Raw genomic sequence first — 13,398 nt, forward strand, 5'->3', positions numbered from 1 at the left:
GCTCTGGGCACGGGTTGTTTAGATGATCTCCACATCTCCTTTCCAATTTAAATGATTCTGTGATGCTAGGCTATACGTTGACATATTCTTCTCTGTGGTGACCAGCAACAGAACCTGAGGGAATGGTACGGATCTGGGACAGGGGAGGGTCCCTTTCAACTCAGGGTATTACTATGAAGGCAGTGAGACCCTGGTGCAGGTTGCCCCTGTGGGTCCCTGTCCCTGGCAGTGCCCAAGGCCAAGCTGGATGGGGCTGGGGGCAGCCTGGGCTGGGGGCAGGGGGCCATGGACATGGCAGGGGGGGTAGGAATTATGTGATCTTTAAGGTTTTTTCCAAGCCAAACCATTCTATGATTCTGTGATTCTATAACATCTCTTAATGCTAGAGACTCTGGTCTTACCATTGACGAAGGATAGATCAACAAGGGTATGATAAAACCATGACCTAAACTGATGCTTATGTGCATGTGCACATAAATATATGCATATACATTTAATAGGCTTATGAATTTAAGTTTCCAGGCTCATTTTAAGGAAATCTTTATAGGTGCCCCTTAGAGATCAAGGCACGGAAGTGAGAGAGAAAAAAAAACACAAACAACCATCCATATCTAAAGGCAAGAAAAGCCATGGATTCAAGTGCCGGTCACTTTGTAAAGGCCTGGAAGGAGCTTTGCCTTCCCTGAGCTCAACATTTGAGCCTGTAAGCCTCAAATTTGAGCCTGTAAGGGCTGACTTAATGTAGACTTCTAATTTTAAGTTAAATTTCAGCTGGAGACAGCCTTTCTGAAGCATCTGCAGATCTCCGTTTCATGTCTCCCAAAATTGAGCAGATACTCCAGAGCTACTATATTGACATGGGCTTTGTTGGATGCTGTGGTGACACCCCTATTGAGATGATGGATTCCTGTTTTGAAAGTGCCCACACACCAGTGAGTGCTGCAGGGAAGCCATGAAAAACAAAGTGTTCAGTCTGCAGAGAAGGGCTTGGCCAGTGACAAAAATATGGGTTGGAGCAGCAAAAAAGGAAAAAAGCAGAATTTTGACAGTTTATTTTCTAGCAAGCTCTATCTATCCTAAGCAAAAAATATGCGATGAGCATCAAATATTGGATCAGAGGAACATGCAATCATCTCATTGATTTAAGCTGTGATGGAAAATTGCACAGAAGACAAATGATGGCAATTAAAAACATACGGTTTTGGGGTGTAAATAGCAAACTAGTTGGAAACTGCAGTCTGTGTGTGTGCATATGAGTGAATGGAAGAGGGACACGGAATGCACCGAATAAATAAATAAATAAATAAATAAATAAATAAATAAATAAATAAATCTGAAGATTTTTCAGCCATTTCAAATAAAAAAATGTCAGGAGGAAGCAATGTCTCTGGTTCAAAGCTGAATCTAGACATCATTTTTAGAGGATTCAATAACTCTGCAATATGTTCATTTCTGTTTCAAGCTGATCCCAAATGAAGTCTTTAGGACTTTTATTTTTAATCTCATTAATCCTTTTCATTCCAAGGGATTGATTTCAATCCCTTTCCCCAGTCAAACGAATAATCTGTTTTCATTTGGGCCTAAATATTTTTTTAGCTTTGGCAAACAAACAAACAAAACAAAAAAGTATTGAAAAAAATCCAACAGTATTGCACAGCTACCCGAATTCTGGCATTTCCTAAATTTTAAGTGTTTGATCCTGAAGCTCTAATGCTTTTTGAAGGCAGGTGTCTAAATGTAATTAGAATGGCTTACGGGTTTCCACAACAGGCTGCTGTCCCACGAGCCCAACCTGTGATTCTGCCCAGCTCTGTTTCATAAAACGAAACCAGGAAGCCTCCCAAACACGGCGTTTATCCTAAGATTTATGTAACAAATTAATTGCCCTTTGAGCTCCAGCTAAAGATTTGTGGGCCTGCAAAAGTGTTTATGAAACCCAGCCGCCTTAGCTTCCCCCGCACGGAGCTGTGCTTGCTCTTGTGACAGAATGAATCAGGGAGGTATGGCAATCCAGAGAGCAGGACGACAAAGCCCTGGCCAGTGCCAATGGGAAGGATGCGAGGCTTTGTGAAAATAATTAACTTCTTGTAAAGGGGAATGTCATCCTTTGGCCACATGGGGATTGAAAACGACTCCTCTCCATTTATCTTCTCTCTATATATTTTTAAAAAGACTTTTCTGTTACCTGCTTGGATGAAAATAAAGTTGTTGGGTTCCTTATTCTGGCTTGCAGCAGGTGAACCTGATGCCTCCCCTCCAAGTTCCCCCCTCCACAATTACGTTCCTGAGGTCCTCAGAGATCAGAGCTGCTTTCAAGTGAGCTTGGGCCAAAACCACAGCTGGCCAGGGCCAATATGTGCACTTCCAGATTAATCTGCTTGAGCCCTGGGCAGGACTGGATTGTATTTAAACAGACCTGGGTTGGTCTGGAGTGAACCTCAGCTGAATTTCTGTGCAGGCATGACACGAAGGCAAGCCAAGTTTCAAATGAACCTGGGCTGATTTTTATTGCTCTAGTCAATCACAGACATTTTTTCTCTCTCCTTCTCCTTATTCTTTTTTTTTTTTTTTTTTTTTTTTTTTTTTTTTTCACTTTTAATTTTGCTTTTATTCTAAATTTCGATACTGAGAGCAACACCCTCTCTGCCAAAAGGAATGTGAGCCAAAGCTCTCTCATTTCTGCTTCGTCTTCAGAGATGGAAGTAAAGTAGTAATTTCTAGTTTCAGCTTCAGCCTTGTTCCTTATGCCTTGCCTTTGATGCTGGAATGTAACTGGTTCTGCAGAGGGCACATGGATGGTAAGCACAGAGCAATGCCGCTGAGAAGGAAAACCTCCTGAGTGAGCCCTGCAGAGACTGGTGCTCACACCCCATCTGAAAGCCTGAAGATCCAGGCTATGTTTAAACCATCTACCATATCATCCTTTGTCATGGGTTTTAACAATTTCTTGTCCCCAGATGGACACCTGCCTGTTAAGTACTCACAGCTGTAGGGCACGAAAGGTATCTCTGCTGGAGACATCTTGCTCAACTTCATTTCCTTTACTCTTCTCATTTTCAGGGTTTTCAGTACCAGGATGTTTCACTGGGAAGGAAAGGAGGAGCATTTCATGACACCTCAGGTTTGCAGCGCCAAAGTGATGGAACATGGGCAATGTCAGCTCCGTGTGCCACTAACAACCCAAAGCATAGACATGAGGCTTGCTTCAAGCCAATGCACTGGGCTATGTTTTTAAAGCTCCATTTGTATTTATCATCCCTACACATCCCCAGTCTTCATTCTGGTAAAATGTCCAACCTTTGCTCTTCCATGTGTCCAAACCACAGAGCGGTATCACCTGGTGAGACTGCTCTGTGCTGATGCAGGCAAGATATGCAATGCTCCTTCCCCATGCTAAAACCTGCAGTCACCCTCCTGGAATCATAGAGGAATTCAGAATAAAGTGATTATTGCTGGAGTTTCAAATAACCCTTTTCAAGATGGTTGTTCCTCTCTGGACTAATCAGTTCCACAAGTGCAATAAATTGGACAAGGGCTGCTTAGAGGGAGCTGAAGGAAAGCCAAGGTTTGCAGGCTAAAGCACAACCTCTAGCTCCAATTTCTACTCTGGGGAAAGAGTGGTTGGGGCTCTCGGGGGAAATTTTAATTGATCAAATTTCACCTTCCTTCTCCAAGTCTCCCTTTCCTTCCTGCTCCATCTTTCTCTACTTTCTTTCCCTATTGTCATATTCTATTTTTTTTGAGGTATTTTCCCTGCTTCCTGAGAAACTAAGTTCATGACCATCTTTCTGCACATAACTTCACACTTTATGTGAATTAAGGTCCAGCATGCTTCAAAGATCAGCTTGATTTCCTCTGCAGTCTGGATGTGATTTTCATTGCTGCAGTAGCTGAGAAAGCTGATAGCATAAGGGAAGGGGAACACTAACTCCCTCTGAAACATGCTGAAACTGTCTTCCCCTGATTTTCTTTCCAAACACCACTCTGTGTAGTATCATACCACCTTTGCATTCAAAGACATATAAATCCTTCCATCCAAAGACCTATAGCATCCAGCTCAGACACCCACCTGAACAGACACACACCAGTGGGTCCATATACTCCCCACATCAAAATCCAGACTAATTAAACAAGCAAAATAAATACAAATTTAATCTCCCTTTCCCCCTATTCTTCATGTATAATGTGAAGGGGATGTTACAGCCTCTCCACCAGCTGGATGGAGACTGTCTTTTGCTCTTGGTGGGGAGAAATTCCAAGCAGAATTTTACATCAGAAGCTGAAAATTGGTTGAAATGTGTCTAAGGAAAGGGTTAGGATGTGGAGGAATTTGCCCAAAGGGAAAGATTAATTGAAACATCTCTTTAATTTCTCAGCAACTCTTCTCTTTCCAGAACTGCAAGAATTTGGTTGGCCTGACTCTGTGATGTTTTGCTGTTTGTTTTGCTGTTTTGTTTTGTTTTGTTTTGTTTTGTTTTGTTTTATTTTATTTTATTTTATTTTATTTTATTTTATTTTATTTTATTTTATTTTATTTTTCTGTTTTGATGTTTGCAGGACCTCACTGCTGGTGTTCCTGAGTGTCTGCACTGGATTTCAGATATATTGGCAGTCTCATTGTGCTGGGCAGCTTAAGCCTTATGCATACAAATATAAGGATGTTAGCATAAAAGTGGAAAACAAAAAGGGACGAGAGAAAAAGCCATTTCACCGACTGAGTGTGGATGTCCTGAACTCTGCACACTTGCTGTGAGCTTCCTTTGATGAGGCTGTGCTGGTGATTCAGCCTTGGAAATGTGCTGTCCATTTGTGCATCCTCGCCAGGCATTTCTCCTCTTCCTCACACCCTTCTTAGCAATGCATTGTATTTATATGCTACTTCTTGGTTTCAAAATCACCATTGAAGCATCATGTCACTAACACAGGGTGACAGAACAGACAACTGAGTCCCCTTTCCAGAGCCATCACTTGCTTAGAAGGACAGACATGAACGAACCGAGTTGTAAGTCTTGATGCTTAAAGACTCTTCATTCAGGTCTTCCCTCTCCCCTTAGTATTGAAACATTTCTGAGGGGTGTTTATCTGATGGATATTACTCTTGTGGATGGATATTACTCTTGTGGGATGCCTACTTTAAGCTTTTAGCATGGGAATGAGGATAAAAAAAACGCCCTCTGTTTTTTATGCAAAAAAGAAAAGGAAGGGGAGAAATCAGAAAAACCTAAAAAGCGAAGAGGGAGCGGATTGCAACAGGGAGAAATCCTGGTGGAATGGGCAGAAGGAGCTGAGACAGCAGAAAGGATGGAGGGAAGAGCCAAAACACATGGCTGTGGCATGTTTATCCAATTATGTGATAGTGTCTCTCTGTGATTGCATTAGCCTATCTGTAACCGGACGAGCTCCTATAGCTTCAGGGAGGAAGGACAGATGGCTGCCTTGACATGCTAGATTAAAAATGTTGCTGCTCTGGATGCCACAGATAGCTACATAATTAATTGGAGAGGAAGAAAACAATTTGGGAGCTCATCAGAATGCCCCAAGGACATCTCCAGCAGTGGGAATGTTGGGAGCTCCACTATCAGCTACCGGCAGACGGACGGGCTGATGACAACCCTCAAACATCTTCCCTCACCACAGCAGCCTGGGTTGGCTGGACTCCGTGCTCATCCCCATCCCTCCAGTGGTGGACCAGATGGGAACTGGGGTGGAGAAAAGCTCTTCTTTTTGTTGTGTTGGTGCATTTATAAGAGCACAGGCATGCCACTGACCCCCACCCAAGACATCTTAAAGTAGGACTTAGAGACAGTGGGCAGAATTGTGTTATTTTTTTGCTGTGGATTTTATGCACTAGAATGTATACTGTTGGATATTTTTCCTCATGTTCTTGTTCCATGAGAGAAACCTTTCATTTTTACCTCTGGATGAGGGTGTCTTCACCACTTCTCTAGGAACCTGCTTGGTAATTAAACTAATTTCTAAGAGGTGGTCACTCTGCAGCCCTGTGCTCTGATAGAGCCGTGCTTCACAGCTTTGCAAAATGCCTCTGTCATGGGGATTCAAGTGGCTGAATTCAGTTCTACATCAGTGAGGAAACGACCACTTCACTTCTTGAACCTCAGCATCTGCATCTATAAAGGAAGATGTAAGAAACAGAGATAAGAAGTAATTGCATTCAGATCTAATGGTGCAAAATAATAATAATAATAATAAAAAAATGCTAATTCCAATCTTTTGCTTGCACAGCATGAAAGTTTTTAGCATGAAAGCACCCAGGAGACCCCAAAGCTAAAATCTGACTATCTCCAGAGTAAGTAAATTTGTGGCAGCTTCCAATACTCTCTATTATACCATTATGCTCTTGTTTAAATATTTTTGCCTATGTTTTCTTTCTAGACTGTGATTCTGCCACAGGCAGAATAAGTTCACAATCCAAACAGCTAATCACAGGGTACATCCTAAGGAACAAATCCAATATGGAGTCACACTAATAACTCTTTTTAATGGGAAAGGCAATGACAGATGAAGAAACACCAGAAATAAAAGTATGTTATTTATCTGGGTCCATTTAGAGAGCAGGCAGCAGCTGTTTCCATTGATTATTTATCTCCGATGACTTATTGAACACGAGTGAAACATGAGTGATGAACACGAGTACAATGAGATAGGGAGGAATAAGATGGTTTTTAAGGCCCCTTCCCACCCAAATATTTCTATGATTCTGTGATTCTACATTGCTGTGCCCATGGTACTAAAAAATAACTCCTGACCTGGGGTGGCCCATACTTTGAAATTGTTAATATGCTTCTAAATAGCATGCCCCTGTATGGTTTTACTGGTATGGTTTTATTTAGCTAACATGTTCCCAGGCAATTCCCAGGCATCATCTGAGGTCTCAGGTATCCTGGGGGGTCTCAGGGTGAAAAGCTAAGCAGTGCAGAGGTGTGTGAGACAGCAGTCAAGCCTGTGCCTTGCTCTGTTTGTTGTTGCAGACACACCTGGTGTGCATGCAACACTGGGGAATCAGGTTGTAGCTGCATTTTCTGCTCTGGTCCTTCCCCTCGTCTACAGCTGAGGGCATAAAGAGCAGATCCAGCGACCACATGAGGGGCATGAGGTAATCAAGATCAGCTTGGAAAATTCAGCATTCAGACACTGAGATTTCATGCAAGTTGTGTTTTTCCAGCTTGCCCCTGTCCCAGGCAAGATCTCATCCACTCCTTGTGTGAGGGAATTAATCCTTCATGGTCATCCCTGGAAGGCCCAGATCTCTGTGCAGGGCTTTTGGCTGTTTGCTTTGTGCAAGTGCCAATGGCATTTACGAGTTCACTGCAGTGAAAGCAGACCCTTCTCTTACTGACTTTTGTGGGTGCAATGGTGCTAGATGGAGAAAATACACCCTAGTGTGGTAAATAGATAGCCAGCGGTGGTGTTACATTGCAAGGTGCAAGACTGCGTTGATTTATGTGGGTATTTTTAAAATCGTCTTTTTTTTTTTTTTTTTTTTTTTGATTTATTTAATGTTTTTATGAAGTTTTGTTTTATCTGAATGGATTTGAGAATGTGCCCCAAAGATACATATCTACCTGTCATCAACCTTTGCTATCTCCCACAATTGCAAGGACATTTGGACCAAAGAATGAGAGGAAAGAGTGCGAAATTCTGGGTCTGTTCAGAGCAGCCTGGACATGCACTGGGGAGGACTAACATACTTTTGTCCAAACTTGATTGACCTGATTTATTTTTTTTTCTTTAACTGCAGTATTACTATAATTGCCTGTAGAGAATGAAGTCAGTGCTTGGAACAAGAGAAGTAATTTCTCAGAGGGTCCCGAGCCCAAAAGAAAATTGTTCATTTTATGAATGAGTGAAAATGTTCAGTGGTTTCCCCATCAAGGCAGATTTTGAAAGATTTTTGGCTTGTGTGTAGAGGAATGCAGCAACTTCAAGTTAAGCTCTGTTCAATGCATTCACTATTTGCTCCGTCACTTTCTTTCAGGCAAAACATTTTTTAGAACAGCTGCTACATATTACAGATGTTGCCTGGCCAGGTCTTCCTCTACATGCAGAGCCTAGTTGAGGACTTGCTTATCTCTGAAATAATGGTGCTGACTTTCCTCTGGGCTGAGTATTGTTCATTGTGAATATAACTGATTTTATGACTCCCTCCAAAACAAACTGCACTGAGTTCAGTGGGCCACCACCACAAAAAAGACGCTATTGTCAGTGAAGAAACATGTTAAAGCCTGAGTTTTTCATCTAGGCTTCTGCTTAAATGGTGGAGGTTGCGACATGGTAGAAAACATGCTCAAAATACGGCAGCCTGAACTCAGGGCAATAAATAGTTCAAACACAAATATTTTTCTGTAGTTTCTTTACAATACTGACAGGACAGAGCCTTAAGTGGTTGCTAAGGTTTAAGGAACAACCATTACAACCTCATCAGAGTCTAAACATTGCTGTTCTCATATTGCAAGAGCAGGTTTGATAGGATGTGGTCAATAATGTCAGTCAAAACAGGTCAAATGCTGAATACTTCTCATGAAGTGGCAATAAAAAGCACACTGTAGATGAAAGTCCTGTTCTCACAAATTATTTGATGAATAACAGGTGAACTAGTAGAGATTTTGATGTGCTGTCTGACAGTTTGTCAATGGGGAAAGAAATTAAATCTTCCAAATAAATAATCTATCTTTGCTAAGTTGGGTATATATATCTATTTCAGACAAGGAATCATTTGTTATCGTTAGTATTTATTACAGACACTGTGTGCCTGGACCTTTATTTATATGCAGAGCCCAGCACTTGTGTCATCTTTGAAGAGCTCTGAGCTCTGATGAGAGCTGATGGCAGCAGCCGTCAAGTAATTCAAGGCTCCTACAAACTGTGCTTAAACTGATAATTATTGTAACAAATCTGTGGTCACCTTGGACCTTGCAGCTGTCATTGCACTGATTTTATCGATGTATCAAAGCAACCATGGCAGGGAAAGGAGAGCTGAGCCCAGTGCTCAGGGAATTACAATTGACTATGGCTCGATATGGAGGATCTTCTCATCCACTGGCCCTGGTGCATGACTGAGCCCTTCTCCTGCCCTCCAGCAGATGATGAGACACATAAGACCTCTTTTTATTTGAAAGCTATTACAAAACACATCAACACCCCACCTTTTTTTTAGTTGCTTAAGTTTGTTCTTAGTTGCTTAGGTGTCCCTGCTCTATCGGCTCAGTCATTATTAATTATTTTTTTTGTAATTACAGGAAAATAGGAATTGCTATAAACATGCAAAATGGTGGGATAAAAAGCTGGGACAGAATAAAGACAGATGATTTATTATGGTACCTTCCTTTGGAAGAAAACAGAGGACTTTTCTATTTTCTTCTCCAGGAAGGGTATTTCTCTGTGTTGGCCACCTAAAGATCTGAACAAAATTTCTCAGGTGTAGGGGTGGAAACCTCAATCTCAGCAAAGCACAAAGCAAGGACTTCTTCCTGCTCTTAGCCACGCTCCTTGTGTCCCTTATATCCCCTAAATGCCGTGCGAGGTCACGTCCCCAGCACTCCTTCTAACATCCTGGCAGCTGTCCTGCAGCTCTGCAGGTGCACACATACAGCCTCATGCATGCAGCCCCCTGACTCACAGAGCTCCTCCAGACCCACATCAACCAGGCAAGGGGTTTGGAGGGGAAACAACCCCCCCGAGCCCAGCAAGGAACTGGCACAGAAGAGCAGATTTGCTGTAAAAGCTGCCGCCAGCGGTACTTCCAACCTGCTGAGAGAACAAGCACTTCCACCTCCCACCAGCAGCACCTGCTCTTGGAAGGACTTTTTGGGTTGACTTCACCCTGCAATCACAACAGCCCACCCTGACGAGGGTGGGTCATGCTCATCAGCTGTGTGGGGCTCACACAGGTGCTTTTGAGGCTGCCTCGGTGTGGAGCAGAAATGCTCCTCGCCATGGGTGATGTTGGTGCTGCAGCTTGGAGAGACAGCCCTGGTTTTGTGAGCTGGCAGCGACGCAAAAAGCTCTAGGACATTGCACCCTTCCATAAGACGTGCTGGTCTCGCTTTGTTTGTTTAAAAGCTGCATGCAGATCCTTACTCGCTGCCAAGTGCCTTATTTGTAAGATAAAAAATTAAATGCGTCAGAAAACTGCTAGCCTTAAAGCAGCTTGAAAGAAAATAAATTATTGTTGTCGTGCATTCATCAGGAGAGGAGGGAGACTCAACAGGGAGGCGATGGGAAAACACTCCCAAAGTCTGAAGATGAAGGGAAGAGGCGGGTTATTTTCTTTCTGAAGTCAGCAGATGCTGAAATAATGACAAATCATTAGCCTCTGCCATTTTCCTGGTCCTGTGGTCTAATCAGCAAAGCCCTTCTCTCAGCTGGGCTGATGCTTTTGGCTGCCTTGGTCTTGCAGGTGGTGGGGTGGGGTGCTGTGGGTGACATGGTGTTTTGGTGTTTCCTGAACATGGTGTCACTGAAGGGCCTGGGACCGAAGATTTCTGATGGAGAGATGGAGCCTGCAGCAATGAACAATGCTGTCCTGAACACAGCACTCAAAGCTGAGCTCCTTAAGTTTCCTCCTGTCCTATGTCTCTGGTTTCTTCATTGGTGTATCAATCCCCACTCTTCTTAAAAGCGTGGGGAAAGATTATTTATTTGCATTATTTTACTTACTTATTCCATTTTTAACTTGGGGCAAGTGAACACAAAATGCAAAGCTACACAGAAGTTGGCAACACATAGAAGCAAAGCTGGGAAGTGTCCTGCTTTAGGAAAGACTCCAAAGAAGAAAAAACTTGGTGCAGGATTAAAAGCAGAGGGGTTGGTTTGTATAGAATGGATAACATGGGGAAGAGACATAGAAATGGTCTTCAAATATCTAGGAGGCAGCTGCAGAGATGGAAGAAGGAATTGTTACTCCTGTCTCCTGGTAAGTGATGGTCCAAAGCTCCAGAGGAGGAGATATCAGGCAGGCTCTGGGAAACGTTTCACAGCAATAAGTTGTTGAAAACTTAAATTGTGCAGCTGGAGAAACAGAGAAATTTCCATCAGTGGAGGATTCCATGACAGTGTTGGAGAGCTGACATAAGAATGTCAGAAATGAGCCTGAACTCTTCAGAAGGTGCATTAGATATCCTCAATTACTGCTACGAGGTCTCCTGCCATGGTTACTGGGCACAGTTCTGGTCTCCACAGGTGGACCAGACCATACCTACACATACTGGAGTTAGAAGAACAGAGAAAAGAGTCATCAAGAGGATGGATGCATTTCTTCATGAGGAGAACATAACAAGTCTAGGACTCTTCAATCCGCAGAGGAGAAGAGAGGGGAATGCACTCTGGTTTTCCATCATCACAAAGGCAGTGGATAAAGTGAAAGCAGAACTGCTAAGAAATCCTGCAATGCCACAGCTGAGTTTGGAGGAGGATTGGTTAAAAACTGATGAAAAAATGTTCTCTGCAAAGTAGGGAGTGAAGTGCGGGTACTTACTGCCTCAAGACGCTGTAGAGACAGGTGGGATCAGCAGGTCAAGAAGGGACAGGAGACAGGCGGCAGCCAGGCTCATGTGTACCCCTGGAAAGCCTCTCTTTTCTTTTTTTTTTTCCTTTTTTTTTTTTTTTCCTGTTTTGTTTCTTCTCTGCGCAACTATTTGCCAGAAAAAAAATCTGTTGTAGGCTGAGATTATTTTCCTTTGGCAGGAGAGACTAAAAGTTTTCCTGCTTTTAATTGTTTTCCATCTCCTGAGAAGCCTGCTCTGTTTTCTGGTGGTACAGCAGCCTCTACTGTGAAGCTGACATTTGAGAAGTTTTGGATTATTTTTTTTTCCTCTATTTTTTATTAACAGAAGAAAAATAAAATCTCTTCATGCACATTCCTGGCAACAAACTTTTCTGCCACAGCACCAGATATGCCAGCCATTGATTTCAGGATAAAACGCCAGACAGAACAGGCTACACAAGCTTCTCACTCTGCTAGAGAACTCCTTGGGTTGCAGATGTTTTCAGCTGGACAGGTGTCTCACCTTAACCTAAATTGAGAATTTCTCATGACAAAAGCAAACAAACAAAAAAATAAACAGCATCTTAAACCTGCCTTTCTCTCCTTTGTTCTCAGTGGCAATCAACCCTGACCAAATCAAACCAAACAAAACTATATTCTTCTACCTAAAATTATGACATCTGGGATGATTGTAAAATAAAAACAAGATGGTTAGTTTTCTTTGGAGCTTTTCAAAGGAGGAGGTTTTCAAATCAATGGCAAATGGGGTCATCCTGAAGCACTTGGTTTGGGAAATCAGGGGTGGTATTTGCTAGAGAAAAGCTGGTTTTATGCAGTAGGGACATCTTCATCTGCACTGGTGAGCCCTGTTCCCTTTCTAGTTACCAGGGCTGGGTCAGTACGGTCATAACACAGAGAGAATGAATTGTCTCTAATGTCATCCTACTGTCAATGTTTAAAATAGGACTAATTAGCCACACTCTGAAAGTGCCTATTTCCTTCCCTTGATTTTAGGGTGAGGCCAGCTTGACTGGCAGAGAGAGATGTTACCCCACAGACAAGCAGTGCTTGATTCAGTTGCTAAAACAAGACACCCACTTTCTATGTCTGAAGGTACAAGATGTGTTCTGGGTAGGGATGAGCTACTGACATTTGGGATGGGCAGCATCCTCTGGGTGAGGGGAGCATTGTGTAGCACCCCAGGATACAAAGCCATGGTGATCCACCAACAGCAAGTGTGGTCCCTGTGGGATTTTTCCTCACCTCTTTGGCTGTAGCAGAAACTCCTGCCTGGACAATAGGTGCTGGGGATGCCATAAGCAGGAACAGGCAGAAATGGGATGTGCGAATTTATGGGATCTCCAGAGAAAACCAACAAGGGTTGAAGAGGGACTCCCAAGTCAGGCACAGGGCATTCAATGGAGGAAGCAGTATGTGGAGAGAGGATACAGAGCAGAGTGCCTCGGGCAATGATCATATATCCCAACATGATTGCTGAATCTGTGGGCTTGGGGAAAGGGGAGGCAGAACAAGCTGCTGAGTTAAGCTGCTGAGCAGCCTGTGTATTTTCTTCACACTTAGCATATCATGTGCTTTTTCTGGTGGTTAGCATATGTGATGATTTAGTAGAACATGTTAATAAACGTGCAAGGTTGTGGCAGTACAGTCTTTGATAAGGACTCTTTGAGCCTCCTCCACTAGGCTACACCGGGCTTCCTTCTTCTCCTTCCTTCCCTGGCCTAAAATCTGGTTGTTCCCTTGGGCCTCGTGCACCTTCCTCCTTCCCGTGCCCTGGGAGGCAGACTGGGATCCCAAAACCCAGCACACCAGCCCAAGAGTCCTCTGTAGGTCCCAGACCACCGTCCTGTTGGGTGGCAGGCTCCCAGTCACCGCTC

The 13,398-nt window shown here is 43.2% G+C and overlaps 1 long non-coding RNA gene across 1 annotated transcript; it reads left to right on the plus strand.

The window, feature by feature from the left end:
* Window positions 1-10,483: 10,483 nt before the first annotated feature.
* LOC311432207 lies at window positions 10,484-12,092 on the plus strand. Its single transcript, XR_014689893.1, has 2 exons — window positions 10,484-10,933; window positions 11,029-12,092. It is a non-coding gene; the product is annotated as an uncharacterized lncRNA (long non-coding RNA).
* Window positions 12,093-13,398: the final 1,306 nt, after the last annotated feature.

This window comes from Aythya ferina (assembly GCF_964211825.1).
Source record: "Aythya ferina genome assembly, chromosome: 2".
Lineage (NCBI taxonomy): Eukaryota > Metazoa > Chordata > Aves > Anseriformes > Anatidae > Aythya > Aythya ferina.